This window comes from Eleginops maclovinus, chromosome 4 (assembly GCF_036324505.1).
Source record: "Eleginops maclovinus isolate JMC-PN-2008 ecotype Puerto Natales chromosome 4, JC_Emac_rtc_rv5, whole genome shotgun sequence".
Classification (NCBI taxonomy): Eukaryota; Metazoa; Chordata; class Actinopteri; order Perciformes; family Eleginopidae; genus Eleginops; species Eleginops maclovinus.
The window spans coordinates 13826907-13846694 of NC_086352.1; the positions used below are offsets into that span (position 1 = coordinate 13826907).

Below are 19788 nucleotides of genomic sequence, written 5' to 3' on the forward strand. Positions count from 1 at the left end.
GTAATACACACACACACACACACACACACGCACACGCACACACACTGTTGTTTTGTAGGTGGTCTTACATAAATGCTGCCGTCTCTTTTTATTCATCAGTTATGCTTCTGATATAATATCCCTACACATAACTCCAAGAAGTGTTTCAGTGTGTTTTGCATTGTGTTTCCTATACTGGTGTACATGAAATGTGTTTCTAGGCTGGCCGAGCAATTTACTGATAAAAGCATGACATGGCTGGTTTTATCTTCTCTTTATCTCACTCTGGCTGTAAAGCTGGTATCTTAGCCAGCACCATGGAAACCATGACTCTGGTCTTGTACTTATTGCTGTTGACATAACCTTACATAAACACAGTTTTTTGTTTTCACCCTTAGTGGAATCAGGCTTACTTGCCATAACATTTAACATTTTGATCATTTTTTGTAAACATGGTCGAGTTTTATACCATTCTAATATGGAATACATAAGTTGTCTGTGAGTCAAATCATAAAAATGTTTAAACAACTAACAACAAAAGCAGTTTTGGTCAGTTGCTGACCATGTTGGTCAGCACACATTTAGTGAGTGACTGTTACCACTGGGTGTCAGTACAGGGCTTTCATTTTAGCTGCTCCTATGCTTGAATAATGTTTCACTATTTTCAGTTTGGTGTGCGTGCACTCTGTACAAAAGGTGTGTGTGTGTGTGTGTGTGTGTGTGTGAGTGTGTGTGTGTGTGCAAAGCCATGCCTGCATGTTAATGTGTGTGTGTGTGCTGTGGGCTCTGAAGACTGTCTCTGTCAGGTTGTGGACTCTCATTAAGATGCTCTGCCAGTGCATAATAAGCTGGCCATATGGTCAACATGGCGGAGGTATCTTCCCCTCACCTTCAGGTGGGGGGAGATGCAATAATAACACACATCAGCTTGAGGGCAAGGCTGGAGAAAGAGCAGATTAAATTACTTCTCATTTGGAGAAGCACGATTTAATTCCCAAGATAAAACTTTCCATACAGCAATGTTCATGAAAGGAGTTGGGCTAACACAAATTGTGTAAGAAAAAGGGTCTGTCATTTCTTCGTAGCAGTGATCCCAGCTTGACAGTCCTGCTTCATGATCTGTGAAATGTTGTTCACATCACAGTAGTAATGTCACTGAGGGCATTGTTGCTGCTATTCACAGCTGATGCCTCTCAGATCTACAGAAAGGTCAGTAGTGAGGTACACATCCCTGGCGCTGATTTGGACTCACTGAAATGTCCGATGCCAGACTATAATTAGTAGCCATATGGGCTGTGCGTTGAGAATAATACCTGCTGTATACACATGGAGGGACTACTGTCTGTGTTATTGTCTCTCCATATTTATTGGCTTTTCAGATCCTGTAAAATGGAAAGGGAGGGCTGGAATAGTGAATGGCATGTTAAAAAAAACTTACTAGATTATCCCGTAATATGAGGTGGGAACAAATATTCCCTTTGTTACCAAATATATAATAATTAAATTCTGTGTGACTGCCAATGCTGCACACAGTCTATTATCCAGCATACTATGATGCTTTAACAATGTAACTCAATGAAGGGCATCTACAAATCCTCTTTAACCTTTTCCAGTTGGCTAGTCCTTATGCATACTATTACCTAAAGATTTTTCATGTGAAGTTTTTACAAGGGGTACAATACATTGATCTTGAAAACTTGTGTGCAGCTTTTTGGTATCAAGGACATGTTAAGACTATTTCAGATTTTTTTGTATTGTACGAGAGAAAGCATAATGTCCAGTTTACTTACGGTCTCTACCGCTCACATTTTTTACACCACCAACACGCTTAAGCTTTTTGCAGCCTTAGACCTTATCACATTTTTTTCCTAAGTCTAGCAAAGATAATTATTTGTATCCTTAACTCTTTCACATTACGCTAAATTACTTGGAAAATTAAATTTGAACTTCTTGTGTTTTCAAGCTATATTTTCTATCCTTTATCCTGTTTACACATCATTTCAGTAAGAAGTAGTACAAACAGTTTTGTTCAGACAAAAGATCTGGTCAAAAAGTGAGAAAAACTCCAACTAACTGCCACATTTAACCCCCCAAAAATGTCTGGACGGAAGCAGAAGGTGCAGATCATTATCAAAATATCACACAAATCGATGATGAGTTTTTAATTTGTGAAACATCTCTCATATTAAAGAGTATATACACGTTATACATCAGTGTGTCCAGGGATCCTCCTTACTGCTAAACAGATTTCACAATGTAACAGTAGATTCACTTCCTCTCACAACCACTGTTTTTAGGTCCCTTCAGTCCCTGTATAGTAAAAGATAACTAGAAACTTTGTAAAAGAAAGTTCTTATAGTTATAGTTCAACTCTTGTCATTTCTAAGTTTCTGGCTATACAAAGGTTTTTTTCTGTCCCATTTCCACTCCTACTATTCCTAATACGTAACCTTCTTCTTCAGCTGTGCAGTTTAGCGTCATCTTTTCAGAATCAGGCATTTGGGCTGTAACATTTTTTAGGCAAACCATCTCACATTTTCAGCTCTGCTTTGCAATAAATTTGTATGGCTTCCATTGTCATATGAATCTTCAGCAGGTAATGCAATTACTGGAGAAAAGCAGAACGGTGCAGTTTCCTCACCACCTCTCTACCTCATATTTTTCACACTACCAACATGAAATCTAAATCAATGTGTTCAGCAGCATTTTATCTCTCTTAAGAACATGGTATTTTGTCGATAGGATTCACAGTTCTGATTAGGAAAAAGGACTTTAAGGTATTATTTGCACTGTTATGAATTATTTGCTCCAAAAAATGTACTTACACCCTTCTTTTACCATCACGCTTGCAAAAGGCAAACAGGCGGGTCGTTAAACTACAGCTCACTGGTTTTCAGCAACCATCATATACATATGCAGTTTATACTATTTATGTATCCAACCCGACTTATAGGTAAACTGTTCCATGGGTGGTAATCTTAAGTGCAATGGAACCATGTGCACCAAGCTCTCTCTAATTTTAGAATGATACATTTTTCCTTACTGTATATTATAGAGGCTATAATAAAGCGACATGGTTTGTGAACCAACGCATGTTTGGTAACCTTTTCTTTCAGGATGCTGTAGCCCTTTCTAAAGATGCAAATCATGCCATGGTCCAGCAGGAGCACTTGAAGAACCTCAGGGGCTACATCCTTAATGGACTGATCGGGGCACAATTAGGGAACTTTTTTTTTTTTTAGTCTGGCTGTGAAAGTTTAACATATTCATTTTGGTTATTTTATATAAAATAATGAGCGGGCTCTGCAAAAAGTACCCCGATATCTTGGTCTATGTAAGCTTATGCAAGGCACACTGTGTCTCTATTAGATTAACTTAATAATTTCACTCTCCCTTATGATATTGTTTTGGAAATAAACCAACATTACTTCCCCATCTCCTCTCCCACGTGTTGCAGATTTAAAAACACCCTTTATACCAGATAAACACATTGTACATCAAAGTTTCAAACGTGCCTTTAATGACCTGAAACTGACTCTTTAACCATGTTCATGCAAAATGTGCCTGTAAAATGTAGAACTAATAATAGGATTTCTGGATTTTGTTCAGGTGACCTTAGCAAGCAATCAGAGAAAAAGTGAGAACAGTTACATACACCTGGGTGTAAGTAACTACTTAGCTTGGGCAACGTTAGCAGTGGACATGGTGTATGATTATATAAGACTGTTGGTGGCTTACAAAGCCACACCAGCTGATTTTAGAATAGCTGTCCAGAGTGAAATGGTGGAGAGCTATATTTAGGTAATTTGCACATTTTAGGTTATTTATACAAAAGACAATCAACTAAAAGTGTGATAAATCATTATAGTTAGGGTTAGTGCAAAGCAATTGAGTCACATTTAACCCCCACCTCTCCCTGAAAATGGAAAATGTGCAGTTTGATGTCTAAGGTCTGCCAAAACAATTGCATAGCAACTAAATATAGATATGCTACTGCAGGACACAGAGACATTGCCCTCAGCAGAAAGAGAGGGTGAGTTGTTGAGAGAGTGTTATTAGGGTAAATGTTCAGGAATATCAAATTCATCAAAGTGTTTTAGATCTGCACTCTGCAAATGTGGCTGTGCCTCATCTGAAATAAAAATGAACATGAGGACAGTTTGCTTTTAGAAAAGAAACAGCTTTAATGTGGCATTGCTTTATATCACCTAAAATGACACTTCAAAGAAGATCCAAAAAAGATTGACAGAATAAAATGGACACAATCCTAATAATAGAATAGCAAAGTAAAGGTGCTGTGAATTCTAAATTGCAAACTGCTATTTCTGTGCGAAAGTTGGCTTGCTGGGAAGTAAAATAAAAAAAATAAACATAATAAATGCTGTAAGATTATAACATAAAGTTTAGTCATGTTGGCTAATTAGGTTCCATTCATACTTTCACACAGTGGTCAGAAACGGAGAAACCCTGTACAATATTATGCAACATATTTAACAAAGAGCCAACAAACCCTACCAATGTGAAAGTGGAGATTAAATTATATTAAAGGTCCCATACTGTGGCCGTTTTTACTGATCATAATGCCATTGTTGAGGTGTACTGGAATAGATTTACATTGTTCAATGTTCCAAAATCACATTGGTTTTCTCATACAGCATCTCGGTATAGTATCTCTATTCACTCTCTGTCCTAATGCCTTGTCGGAGCTCTTTTATTTTGCATCGCTCTTACATTTCAGATGTAATGTTAGAACTGAATCAAAGTAGGAACAGCCTCGTCCTTCAGTACTGCACGCTTTGCATATCGGCATCAACCTGTGCAAGGTTTTTGAAGCTGTCGTCTGTGAAATGCCGGGCACACAGTACGGTACTTCGAACCGTTGAAGGAACAGTGTAAAAAATAAATTTCAACTACTGACTTTTTCGTGGTACTGCCTTTGGTGGGGCAAACAGATGACATTTCCCCTAACATTTCAGGGCACAGTACTTCCTTGACATTTCAGCCTTCCAACAGTAAATGGTCGGTTGGCAGAGGGTGTGCCTATTGGTCTATAGATATGGGCGTGCCAACGTGCAGATTGGTCTCCAGTGTTAGTGACGTCAATAGCCCCCAGAAGAAAAAAATGGAAAAAGAAAAATCTACAACGAGGCTTTCGAGGGCAGCATAGACACATCTTTTCTGCTTTAGAGTTTTACTCGCTACAGGGTGTACTTGAGGGTTTGTGACTTTGCAGACCTTTTACATGCAGAAAAAGCAACATGACACACGAAAGGACAGATTATAACCGGAAAAGCATAATGAGAAGGGGACCTTTTTAAAATGCTGTTCCAACATTGGATTCTTCTATGTGTGTAACTTCTTGTGGGACAAAACAAGATATACCGTTGAACAAAACGCTACCTAATCAAACACCATGTAAATTGCAACCTGATAAATGTTCTTAGCGATAAATCAACATTTTTCTGGTTCATGCTGTATTTTGTGGTGTTAAATTGACAGGCAGTATACTGAAAATAATTATGTCCCATCAAAAATAAGGTCAGTGCTGTGGCTCTATAATTCACCTTGACCAAAGCCCAAAATACACATGATTGAATTTCTGCACTCAATGGCACCTTAGACAGTGTTTTTCTACTTCTATGATGTGATTTCAAAGTCAAAACAGAAAAGAGGAGTCTAATTCCCTGAGGAGACTATAAATCAGTCGTTAATGACAAAATAGGCTCTTAACCAGAGCAGAAAACTGACATTTTTATTCCCCAGCCAGTGTCGGATGGCTCACAAATACTACACATTGTCAGACGGAATCTTAGAAAAGATTAGCACCTGACTTTTACAGATATACAATGTTTTCCTGACCGTCTTTAATGCTCTTGAACATTAGTTTTAAGAATTCCATAATGTTTTTTTTTATGTACCCATCTGTATCTTGTAATGTGGGAAAACATCAGTTGACAACATGGTGCTATGAAGAATTGTAAATTATACGGGCGACAATGGTACAGTGAGTAATTCAGTAATTTGCAGTTCAATCTGACTACAGTCGGAGCGTCCTTGAGCAAGACACTGTAATCTGCTGTGAAGGAGCTGGTCAATGGTATTATCATTTTATGTAATGATGATGACTTACACAGATGTCCCAGGCCTTAGATTTAATGTGCAACTCATCATTATTGACTTCAGACTTGCCTCAGACATTACTCAGACTTGATGGTGAATTATCAAAGAGTCCACGTATTATACAGTCACCTCCAGCGAGGGAAGATGTTATTCAGGACAGGCCACAATGGACACATGACACCCACTTAACATAACGGTGTTAAGCAACATGACATTCAAAACTGCTGTGTAAAATACATGATTAAAAAGTATGAAAGAACTTCATTAATTACAAAAAAATATGCATGTTTTCTCAAAAGAGGACAATTGGTCATTTTCAGCTGCCATGAGCCAATGCATTTGCTATTTCTGTATTGTCAGACATGGTTGCTACTCCTATTAACTTAAATCAAGCTGTGCCTCAGTGAATGCAAATATTAATGTCCAATGGACAGATGCTATTTCTTTAACATTGTGTCAGGATATTAATGAAGTCTAGTGTTTCAACCACGCACTAACATTTTTCTTTCTAATATCTGTTTCAATGATACTAAGGGTTTTTGTGATTGAACTGTAATGTGAGTATATCAAGATACATTTTAATAAAAAAAGATAGGACATTTCATTTTAGTTGAATGTTTGCTCTAGCTTTGCACCACTGCTGAGTGTATTTCACTTGTATAAATTCAAATGAAAAACTAAGGTGAAGGCATTGATTTATGGCAGACTAGTCCTGAGGGAAATTATGGAATTGTCTCCATATAAAAGATGTCATTATGGACAGAGTACATTTTTCTAACAAAAGTGAAATCCAAGAGAACCTGGAAAAAAAGACAGTCATTTTAATTTGACATATATTTATAATTATATCAACTATATTTAAGAAAGTTGAGTGGCCGCACATTTAATTTAAGATGGACATTTTAAACAAATATTTCACATTAACTGAAAGACCTCAGAAGGAAAGGAGGCATGCATTTAATCAGTTCTTGTGAAACTCTATTTATTATTTTCAAAGCGATTATTTAATTTAAAAGTTAATCAATACAGTTTTGTGACATATTTCTGCCAACAGACTGCCAGCAGCAGCAGCAGCGTACATTTAAGATGTACTTTAGACTTTTACTTCCATACAGAGCACGAGTTGGAGAAGCTCACAGGGAAAACTTCTCTCTTCCTCTCTCAGCATGAGGCGAGGTTCCACTTAATTAACTGTAATCTGGCTCATTGCTACAACATGCCATTAGAAACAATGCAAGTGTTTAAATAAGCATTTTAGTCAACAAATAATTATATATTTATTATTCTGTGCTATTAGTCTTCCACAAAACAGCATAGCTTTTGCAGTACCTTTTAGTCATAATATTGCACAAACTTCCCAACATAAAACTGCTTTAGTGGCGTTGCTTAGACAGCAGTAAAAGGAGAGTAACTGTGGAAGGACGGTGTCCCTTGGAAAGGCCCCCCCCCCATCCCCCCCTGGTACGTTTGTTTCTGTCATTTGCAATTCTATCAAGTCCCAAAAGACATATTTCACTTTTGGTTCACCTCAGGACAGAACCCATTATACATGGTTGGTGTCCTGCAGAGAGAGATGCTGGGGGTAGGGTTTGTTTGTGTGTGTGTGTGTGTGTGTGTCTGTGTCTGTGTCTGTGTCTGTGTCTGTGTCTGTTTGTGTGTGTGTAACAGCTGTAATGAAGAACAAGCCAGATGGCGTCATCTTCTTTGTTCTGGTGTGTTTTTTCCCCCCCTCACATCTCGGTGATTGTTTGTCTGTCCTCCTCTCTTTCTGTCTGTGAGTTTGGAGTCAGGTAATTTTTTCAGCAGACATTGTGAGAAAGTTGTTCATTTTGATCAGTTCTATCAAAGGACTTTTGTTGAACACAAATAGGATGTCCATGTTGCACAATTCAACCTAGTCAAAATGTTTCAGTTAGCTCTTTCTCTGTCTTTGTGTTACTGTCTTTGTGACTCAAAGACACTCAGATATTTTTCTTCATTGCACTTCAGGATTACTGTTAAAGCCCACAGGAGAACTTTCAGAAATAAAGACTCCCAAAACAAGGATCCCAGGACCCTCTTTCTATTGGTTGAAATATATAACCATTAAGCAACAGTGCCAACCAGAAGAAATATTCCACTGTAAAAAAGTAAAATACGTTTTTCAATGTTTTAAAATTCAATGTAGGATTTGCTGTGTTCTTAGATGACCAAACTTACTTGACAGGGAATTAAAAAATTAGGAAATGTAAGTTTGGTTGACAGGTGGAGGGTGGACAGAGGAAGACGAGGATGAGAAACCAGATGAATGGAGGGAGATTAACTGACAAATGAGAAGGAGAGAAAGTGGAGTTGTGCCAAACGGGGAAAATCAAATGGGGAAAATTAAACAGGGAAGCAAGGATTGAAAGGATGAAGGGAGAGAAGGAGGAATTAAGGGTGGTGATAAGAAATGGTCAAGAAGACTAATTGAAAGAGAGCGAGGGAGAAAACTATGGACTTGGGTTTCTGAAAATGTGTTTGAGAGACAAAGAGTGTGTGCGAGGGAGATAAGGTAGAAAAACAAATTAAGAAGGGAGAGAAAAAAGGAAAAGGAGGCTAAAAGAGTGACGGAATGAAAGAGTGAAATCAGATGGAAAGGCCTCTTGTTCATCCAGGCTGAAAGTTGAATCACGGTTACAAGCTTCTGGCTTCAGATCACCATGTTTTGTATGCGTGTGTGTTTTCAATTAGGCAATGATACAGGAACAGAGGCATTGTAGCATATGTTCCTGTTGTTCTATCACCTACTACACTGCAATGCACCCTAATGCACACTATTCATATCCTAGGGCTGTTTTATATTCTCCAATTACCTGTGTTGTGTGTGCTTGTAAATGTTGACTGATAATTATAACCGATAAACAAGTTTAGGGTTGTTCAACTCAATTTAACTCAAGTATTTCTGTTTTTTACTACTTTATACTACATCTCCACTACAGTTTTGAGGCCAACATTGGACTTTTACCCCTCTACATTTATTTGTAAGCTATTAGTTACTTTGACGGTTCCTGATATTAACATAGAATCCAACTAATGAATTACCATATACTGTTATGGATATACCTGGCAGTACAAGAGTCATTAAAGTGAGCCGTACCTTTACTAGTTGCAAAATAAAAATGATGTTCACATTAATCGATCACTAATTATAAACCAGGGCTATATATTATTCTGAAAATGGCCATCCTGTATGAGTGCTTTTCATTTTGGTACTACTATAGTTTGATGCTTGAGTGTTTGTTATTTTACTAAGGTGCCTAAGTAGAAATACTAAAATGACTTTTTCTTTACTTTACTAACTGAGTATTTCTACACCATTTTTACTTAAGTTAACAATACTTATCTACATGTGATGAGAACAAAGTGCAAACTGCAATATTATAAAGGTTATGAAGTGTGCAGAAGTACTGGAAGTAGGCGAGGATCTGTTGCAGCTTTAATTATTCAAGGACCTTTTTGCATTAACATAATTCATTTCTTACCACTTGCAGTCACCTGATGTGGCGCTTGCACATGCAAACGATCTCATCTGTCATAATGATTCTCACAGAAAAGCACATTGAGGTGTCAGGGAATGATGTATAGGATAGGGCACAGGTCTACTATACAAAGGCTGGCACTCATGCCAGACACAGCCTCCACACAATAGCAGTTTGTGGTTGTTGCGGGGGCAGGAGACTATGTACTGTGCAAAGGCCCAGATGTCCTCTCCTAGGTAATGTTCCTTGATCACAGCACAACATCTGTAAGGTGTCAGAGTTATGATCAACTTTGTTTAAATAATGAGCTAAACAGAACAAAACCAGATGGAAGAGATGGGAACCAGATTTCTATGTTTTGCAGTATATTATTATTCAGGTTTCTTTATTGAGTTAATATAGTAGTGGGGATATCACAAACACAATTCTAAACTGAAAATGGATCAGACGATTCACTTCAATCATCAAAATCAAAAGCACAATTTGTATACCTCCCAGTATTTCTATTCTCTTCCCCCCTGCCTACCTGCTTTATCCCAACAAAAACCAACAACACTTCAGAGATGACCCAGCGTAGTTTACTGGGAGCATGCATTTCCACTTCTAGACAAACCACAACCTTAGCCACAGTCGGAGGTGTCGAAGAAATCGAAAACTCCTTCTGCTTTTCCTGTTCGTGACCAAAGATTTTCATTGCCATAACTACACTGTAGCTACTGTGCATATGATAATAAAAACCCTTGAACCTTGAAGTCGAGGGTATGGCAACCTTTGAGACCATTTCAGCAGTTTGGAAATAGAATTGTTGAATAGTGTACCTCTAACATTAAAGGTCACTTTACAACAGACTTAATCCCTGGCTTTCTTTCTTTATCTCTCCAGGATAAGTCAACATTAAGATGAATGATGTCATGAATAAAGGAGGATGATGATGAAGATGACAGAAGGATGAAACATGACTTGAGGGTAAGTTCGGTCAAGGTCTTTTGTGGTATTTTTGGGAAGCATTGGCACAGGTTCAAAGTGCGGTCAACTGCAGAGATCACACAGGGCGCGGGGTACATGTCTGCTAGTTCTGAGACCTGAGGCATGCGGTTCACCTGTGGTGCAGGGAGAAACAACGATGGATTTTGAGGGTCAACTTTTCAGTTGATTTGTTCCTGTCAGGTCTGGCATTTTTTCATCTCGTCTTTGAAAGGAATGCACTCCCCGCCGTGGAGAAATTACTGTTTTGTAAAAATAAAGTAGGTATTCGTCAAACTCACTCTTGATGAACTCATGATGACATTTTACAAAGATCATAAATAAGAGCGTTTTGTGTCATTCAAATGAAAGATGCTTTTGCTACGAATGGACTTGAGGTGTCCAGCTATAGTAAGGTGGCAGAGGCACTTACTGTCCATAAAGTAGCATACACTTAAACAGTATAGAAAAAAACGAGTCCCCATGATTTCACTAATTTCAATGGCTTATGATGTTGAAACCTCAAATTTAGCATCAACCCTTACCATCTTGTTTGTTTTGGAACAATTTGTAACATGCGAGGCTGGAGTTAAGAACACTGAACAAGTTATTTTAAGGAGAACCAACTATTATAATTCCCTTTCATGAACTGAAAAAACACTGCGAGATTGAACACCCAAACCTGACCATGAGGTTGTAGCCACGATCTGAAGCATAGATTGCTTTATCGTATATTTTACTCTAAATGAGTCCGTCATATACACAATGAACATCATGGTGCTTTGATGGTGACTTGAAGCTAGCAATTGAGACCATAAACTGAATATCTGTTGGGTCACTTATTTTATACATCCAGACACCTTTTGCAGCCAGTGCTCCCCCTAATGGACATTCAAGAGATTGCAAGTTTAAGGCACTTCTGTGTTTATTTTCACTTTCCAGACCCCGTGTTGCTTCATGGTCAGCAGTGATTAAGGTTATACCTACTAGGGCTGTGTAATGGCAACAATCGGGTGATACAAAACATACCATGATACAACAGTTGTGCATCAATATATCGCATTTCTGTATTTCATTTCATTTTTGTTGCTATCCAATTTCTTTATTTTTTTACGTTAAAATGCCCCATCCCTTATTTTGTATTTTTTATGTGGCCGGTTCCCTCTCTCTATGCTACTATGAACTGATATAATGATCTGATTGAGTTCAGTAGTAAAATCAGTCCACAGCGTGCACACATACACCCCTGTCCACAACTCTGACATCTTCATCCTGACTCTTCCTCTGAATCTTCAAACATGCTTTCATTTTTACAGCATGCACCATTACACGTGTGTGTGTTGGTGGTGTGCTACTGTCTGTGTGTTTGGCCAGCAAATACTTACTGGAAACTGAAACCAATAATAGGACATACTTCAAGAGCTGTGTGTGTGTGTGTGTGTGTGTGTGTGTGTGTGTGTGTGTGTGTGTGTGTGTGTGTGTGTGTGTGTGTGTGTGTGTGTGTGTGTGTGTGTGTGTGTGTGTGTGTGTGTGTGTGTGTGTGTGTGTGTGTGTGTGTGTGTGTGTGTGTGTGTGTGTGTGTGTGTGTGTGTGTGTGTGTGTGTGTGTGTGTGTGTGTGTGTGTGTGTGTGTGTGTGTGTGTGTGTGTGTGTGTGTGTGTGTGTCAGATTGAACTTGATTAATGTCAGCGCCATTCCCTCTCATGTTAGTATTTCGTGCTGTACGCATGGCAGCTGATGCAACTCGGAGCCTTAATGATCGGAGGCAACAAAATGTTCAGGGTTGGCATTCCCTAATGTCAACTTGTAAACATGAGACTTGGTGTGTGAAATGATGATTGGAATGGCCTTTTTAAAAAGTTCTTTTCTGAACTGATAGTAGCCAAGACCTTTTACTCCCAAGCTTTGAGGCTATTAACCCAAGCCATCCTGAAAAAAAATAGTTATACCAGCTACACTCCCTGTTGTCCTAGTGCAATGTATGAGACTTTCTAAAGAATAAAAATGGGTGTAGTGGGGAAAGAATCCTATAGCATCTTATGCGTTATGTCATTTTATAGTGCCATATCAACATTTAAAGTGACGTAAAGCAATCTAACCAATTGTAAATATATGTCTTTGGCTAAACCAGCAAATTATCTGACATTTCAACTGACGTAAAGGTTAAAATTGCCTTGAAGTGTTTCCAACATCGCCCGCAGTGGTCTAATACACCTATGTAAAAGAGACCGCTAATGTAATACAAAAAACTCAATAACTCAATAACTGGCCCTAACTACATAATTTTCTAATTACTTATAACTTTGATTTCCACATAGACTGACAATCTTTGTTTCTGGCCACCTCTTCACTTGTAGTTTCGCTGCGATGCTCACTCTGTTTGTCTGGGAAAGACATAAAATAATTGAGTTGTGGTCTGCTAACTGTCTTTCACAGTGTAATTCAATCTGTGTGCCGACCAATTACCATAATGTATAATCTGATTCCAGTTACAATGAGACATGATCTGATTACACTCTGAGCATTATACATTTATTATTACAGTAATGCAACACCTGGAAAGCCCCTCTTTCGTTGTGTGTGTGTATGTGTGGGTGTGGGTGTGTGTGTGTCAGGCAGAGGACAACAGGTTTACAAACGGACAGGGGAGAGAGAGGTGTATACAGAGACACGCAGCGTTTTTGTAGAAGAGAACTTGATTAATTTAATTGGACCTGACCTCCCCCAAAACAAATCCAATATAACTGTCTGCTAGCTACTTCTACAGCAATCCCAAAGGTGTGTGTGTGTGTGTGTGTTTGTGTCCATGTGTGATGTGCATTACTCTTTAGATTGCTTTGTGTGTGTGCGAACCGAAGTTTGTCTTTGTTGGGGTGTGGGTTTTTTTTGTCTGCTTGACAGTGTTTCTATTCAGTTAGTAGCTGAACGGTCAAAGCGTGGGTCAAGGTGACTTAGTGAATCAAAACAAGCTAATTAGCTGCTAACCTAATAAGCTTGTCCAACAATGCAGGTAAAAAAAGAGTAGAATGTAGAGGCAACATTCACCCCTTCCTATGCCTCCCTTCTCCAATCCCTTAATGAAATATGTGTCTCATCTCTCTCCTTTCTTCTCCTTATCATAATCAGTCTCTTCTGGGCATTGTCTCAGAGTTTAACCTCCTCAAAGTCAATTTACCTTCACACCCCTCGCTTGTCTCTGCTTCTCTGTTTTCTCTTTTTACTCACCTGTCCCCCATTTTTAGATGTCTCACTTTTCTGCCTCTTGTCTCCCTTTTAACTTCCCCTGACCTCAGTCTCACTCAGGGGGTGAGCTTCTCTCTACCCGGGGTCTGTGGAGGTGATACACTGCTTAATCCCCCTTTAGTCCTGCTGCTGTGGAATGTTATTAATGACCAAATACTGAGAGGACACCACATTTAGTAGCTGTTTAATAGCAGCAGTTGCTTTTGCATCCTCACTGCATTTCACTTCAGTTGATGGACTGTAGAGCTGGTATGAAATGAAGGCTGAAAAACAGCTCTAACACTTGGATGAGCAGATCTGGGCGAAGTACAGTCATGCAAATAATGCATTCAACATATTTGGAAATTGAAATGGAAGTAAAAATGATCTTTTGGCTACTCAAACATTAATATTTGCTGGTACTTCAGACTCCTACGATAGCTAAATGAGGTCATTAGAAACTTGATTGTCCACAATGTGGAAAATTGTCTTTGGCTTCACCAATATCACGATGAATTACAAATGTGACAGTAGTAACAAACAGTAAAATATTAAGAGAGGTTGGAATTACATTTTATGCAAAAGGACTACTACAAAAAGAGCAAACGGTACTTTCTTTGTCAATTGTTGTCTTGCAAAACAAGCTTATTTTATGTCACCTTCTGCATTGTTCTCACTATGTATAATCGTCTAATTAATCAACATTTGAAAACAAAATTAAGAAAACGAGGCACGGTAGTCTAATCAAGATAAATGTAGAGACTGCTGAAAATAAAGATTATGAGAGAACACAACAGAGCCTGGTAATAGAGTCAAAGTAGAGCAGGTTAAAATCAATGGAAAAGGCGTTATGATAGCAGATTGCATTTGAGTTTGGATAAATTAAACAGGTTGCATAGGTACTGAGTGTGTTGGAGTAGAATTGATCCCAGAGCATCACAAACCTGAATAAAACATCTCAATCCAAATGAGACAAGCACCTTTTAACCTGGTTTTTTATCCTTCTAAAACAACATCAGTAAGATGTTATAGTAGACTGAAGCCTGGCAGTTTAGTGTGCCATTTAAAAATAAGACTTTTCAGTAAAAATTGCATCATAAATGCAAAACCAACTTAATGCATGCATGTCATATTTCATTAAACAAGCCATTACTTTAATATGGCTTTTGAAATGTACTCTAGCTTCTCCTAACGGGACCATGAGATACTATAGCTCTTAAAGGCATCTTAGATAGATATACGTTGCACAATCTTCCCCATCATACTAAAGAAACACCTAGATACAACACGACATCCTTCACTCTAGTTCATCATGTAAACTTTATTCACCAGGAGGCAGAAGGAGGAAGCATCGAGGGAGAGGGGGAAGGAGGGAAAGTGAGGGAGGTAGTGTTTCTGCAAAGATTAATTTACAATATTAGATTCCGTTGTTTGAGCTTCATCTGAGTCATGAAGCTGCGGCATCCAATCAAGACTCAGTCAACATTCAAAGGCTGGCTCTTTATTATCTTAGATTTTATATATTATTTTACTTCATTTAGAAGTTTTATGTACTCGTAAGATTGAGGGATAAAGAGGAAGAAGGCAGGATGAAAAACAAGTGTGAGGAAAAAAAGGAAAAGAGCGGGGAACAAAGAGAGAGAGAGAGAGAGAGAGAGTAGGCGGCGTGACTTGTATGCCTAAATGAGTTTCAGTCGGATAAATGCCAATATGAGAACGGTTCATTTTGGATTCCTCTGAGCATTAACAGATATTGGAGATCTTGTAAATATCTGTGCTGTGCTACACTTCTTTTCATTAACTTTTTTACCAACTGCACAGTCAAATCTATTTTGTAATTTTGGGGAGGCACAGATAAAGGTCTCAGAGCCACCAGTGAACGCCAAAAGAATTCAAAAGACTGCTCCATAATGCCACCAGCATGAACTAAACACAGAAGTTTCATCTGTTGGTAACATTTGAAGGACGATAATGGATTAAAATACCAGATAAGAAAATCCAACTACAAATTGAAGAATCAAATGCAGTAGAAATCTTGAAAAGTATGGCAATCAGCAAAGGGATTTTTGGAAAACTCATGTGTTTTTATCGTCCATCACCAATGCATTTATCTCACTTTCATAAACAAAGTGTTAAAATAAACATCTGTTAGTTGGAGATGCCTTCTGGATGAACCCAGTCACATATGAACCTTCGGCCCTCCCCTTTTCCTTAAACAACTAAACCAGGCGTCATGTGTTTACTGTAATTACTGTCAGGGAATCAGAATATCTTAAGAGGAATAAGGTACTTCTTGTTTCAGTCATATTTCTTTACCAGACTTTTTCATTCAGCAACTCAATTGAATCCGACATGTAGCCTTGGTAATTGTGGTTGTTAACATGTATCAAACTAAGAGATTTTTAGCCAGTGAAGGCACATCAGTGATGTTTGAGGCATATGGTTACTTCTGAGTTAGACCTGCTTTGAACAAATAGTTCAATTTAGAAAGCTGTCATACTTCATGATCACGGGCCATTAGTCCAACCCAGCAGGGACCTGAACAGGCCCCTTCTAAATTTTTGATTATTAGCCGAGGGCATGTGCAAGATGCACGGAGAAAACAACAGACCAAATGTTTTGAAATGCTTCCCAGAAAATGGGGATTGCTGTTGATTACATCATAGTCTATGAAAATTAGATTCAGGGAGGATTTCACTTTTGGTTTTTGTTCCTTTTCCATGGAGGCTCCATCATGCCTCTAAGTGAATGTCAGATAAATGCACGTCATCTTGGTACAGTAGCTTCCAACCTGCTGGAAAATGGTATTGCAACTATGCTTGCAAAACTTAGGAAAAAGTAAAGTTGGAAACTTTCCATGATAATAATTAGGAACGTATCACAATTAACTTTATATGTTACAGGAAATAAAAAGGGAAATTCCTGGTTGGGACCCTAGTTTTCCATGTCCATCTGCAAATAACCAAAATAACATTTAACAAGCACAGAATTAATGTGACAATACAGATGGTGGTGAACTGAAATATCATTCAAAATATATTTTTTACTCCAGTAGTATAATCCAAACTGAAAGCATGTTATCCTTTGGCTTTCACAGTGCAGTAGTGTTGGCTGCACACAAAATGCCGCCGTGCATGCAGAGGGTTGTTATTGTACTGAATTCCAATTTCGTTAGATGCTAGCATATGATCTGTGCATGTGATGGAATAATGCGATGCTTAATTCAGTGCATGGTTACAAATCATTTAAATGGGCAAAACGCCCTTCCTGATCATTTCTATCCATTCTACTTAATGCTTACCCCTGAAAAGGTCAAAACTATCAAAACACCTCTGCAAAATGCTTTGGAGCACTGCTCTTTTCTATATCATAAAATAACATCTTACCGTCCCACTATAAGCCCCTTTGTGTGACCTCTTGCATCATTACACTGGTGAGTTCTTATCCACTGAGTATTGGTTTCATGTGAAAGTGTAAATAGCTTTCTAATGAAGAGAAAAAGATCAGATAGAAACACCATTGTGCTTTGCTCCTAAGGAGGTTAAGGAGGTTAGTTAGCCATGTCTGATATTGATCGCTATGATGGTGTATCGACCAAGGTTACATTATACTTTTTAATCTACTAAAACCCTGTTTCCAGCTCCATTGTAACCCAGGTCTCTTCTTCGAGCTTTGCAAATCCTCCTAAGGAAGGCAAGCTGAGATAATGAGAAAATGAGATAATCATCGCTCTGTAAAAACAATCAAGCTGAATATTTTGTGTTTAAGTGTCAGCCTGCACTGCTGGAACAATGAATCACCTGCAAAGCAAACTTAATTCTTTGTATTGAATCATTCTGTAATTTGGCAACACAGTGTTATTTTTGCCAATTGGATTATCTAACGTAATTAGAATAAGTCTCTAATAGACAACAGGTTGTTGCATCCGACAACCTGATGTTGTTTCATCCCTAAATAATTCACAAATTACTCAATATGGAAATATATGATGTTTGTAGTTAAAAGTTCCAACAGTAATTGCAAAAATCATTAAAGAGTAGCCTTATAATTGAACAAACTAACAAATAAATTAAAATGGGACAGAAGCTAGACGAAGTGTACTTATAGCAGAAATGGAGGTTGCTTTGACCTCTTTCCCTATCAGGCAATTGTTCAATCACATGGAAGCATGAATACTTTCTAAGGGACTTTTTGAATTTACCTAACCAAAAATATGTTTACAAATCTGCCTTTGAAAAAAACTCTCTTTGAAAAAAACTGTCTTTGAAAAAAACTGTCTTTGAAGTCCTTGTGATGGTTTAAGCGGGACCAGGCATCTCTATGCATTAAAGGACCAGTGTGTGTGATTAACAGGGATTTATTGACACAAATGGAATATTAAATTCACACCTATCTTGGTATCCCCTGAAACTCAAACATTTTGTTTCCTTAAGCCAGAAATGAGCTCGTGATATCTACATAGGGAGCTGGTCCTCTTCCTCAGAGTTTGCAACGTTTCACCGCCATGTTTTCTACAGTATGGACAAAACCTCTCTCTGGCTCTATAAAGGTTTTTTTGTTCATTTCCATGTTTCCTAAAGGCCAGCGTAGGTTTGCTGACAAACTTTGAAAGGGAGGGGTTGTTTTTCTATCTGCAACTTCACAATTATTCCTCAGCTGCTCCTAGCCCAGTTTAATGTTAACATTAGTGTCCCGTGGAGCTACATGTGATGGGAAACTTGATTTGGACACATTTCAGCAAAATGTTTATTGTACGGATCATTTACATCTCCAATGGCCTTTTATTTTAAAGATTAATGTGTCTTATCTTTCAACTCTACCCCTTCTTGACTGCCTGGTTTTTATATGTTGGTCACTGATTGAGGATGATAAAGAGATGAAAACACCCAAACAACATACAATATAGTGTATGTAATTATCCCTACTGTTTATGAGTCTAAAGAGACACATGTCAGATGCAAGGATTCAGTACAATTAATGATGCAAACATAGTCAAATATTGTGAACCCTTGTATGGTATCATAATACTTGGCTGATGTTAACTCATTTAGATTGTAGCATTAGCAGAGTGTGGGCATACATGGCATCCTAATGAATCCAGACACCCTTGACAGTGATATTATCTGAGTGGAAAGTTTCATCATAAACATTTAAGACATTCTATTTGCCTTTTAGTGTTTTAAGTCTAAAAGGATCAGCAGAACATTAATATAAATCTCTTTCCGCCTGTGTCTTTCTCTTTGTTTTTTCTCATTTCCCTGTCGGTCATATACAAATGCATCAGACACTCATACAAACACATCCTTTGCCGCTTATCCTTCCATCTTTCAAAACAAAGTAAGGTCATGCAGAGTCGTCATTAACTTTGCACAATGACTTCAAATGTGGCTTCTCTGGTACCATCTCATTACACTTTAACATGTGTCCTTTCTTATATGAAGTGAATTTATGAAGTCTGCATTCATTAAAGAAGGCGATTCCCTATCGCTGCGATGCTCTGACAGTCTCTTAAACAGTGTTGTTTGAAGATTTTGTTTATGACATCCACAGAAAAGGAAAAGTGGCATGAGTTACCCCAGAAAGGTAAACATAATCAACAAAAAAAACACGGAAAAAGACATCACTCTATACCACCCATGCTGACTAATATGAGATCTAAAGGATTTGCAGTGCATAAACATCACAGCAGTGACAGTTTATCACCCAAAATTATGCCAAAAGAGAAAAAAAACTCTGGGATTAGGATGCTTAGGTAAATAAATCCACTTCTATCATCAGGAATAAACTCACAAGCATACACGAGTCAGGCAGACAGGATGCAGGACAGGTAGACACATGATCAAAGAGACAGGCAGACAGGCATACAGATATGCCCCGCTCAATACAACTTGACAATGTGTTCAACCCCGGCAGAGGGTCAATAGGTTTTCATGGATTGTAAATTAACTTCATTAAATGAGGTGTGTGTGTTGAGGTTGGGGGTTAGTCTGTATTTGAGACAGTCA

At 38.2% G+C, this 19788-nt stretch overlaps 1 long non-coding RNA gene across 1 annotated transcript in view; it reads left to right on the forward strand.

The window, feature by feature from the left end:
- The window catches only part of LOC134863863 (uncharacterized), a 59392-nt gene that overhangs the window by 22870 nt on the left and 16734 nt on the right, over nucleotides 1-19788 (forward strand). Inside the window, exon 2 of the long non-coding RNA XR_010165724.1 lies at nucleotides 10482-10565. This is a non-coding gene — a long non-coding RNA (uncharacterized LOC134863863). The remainder of the gene's footprint in view (nucleotides 1-10481; nucleotides 10566-19788) is intronic.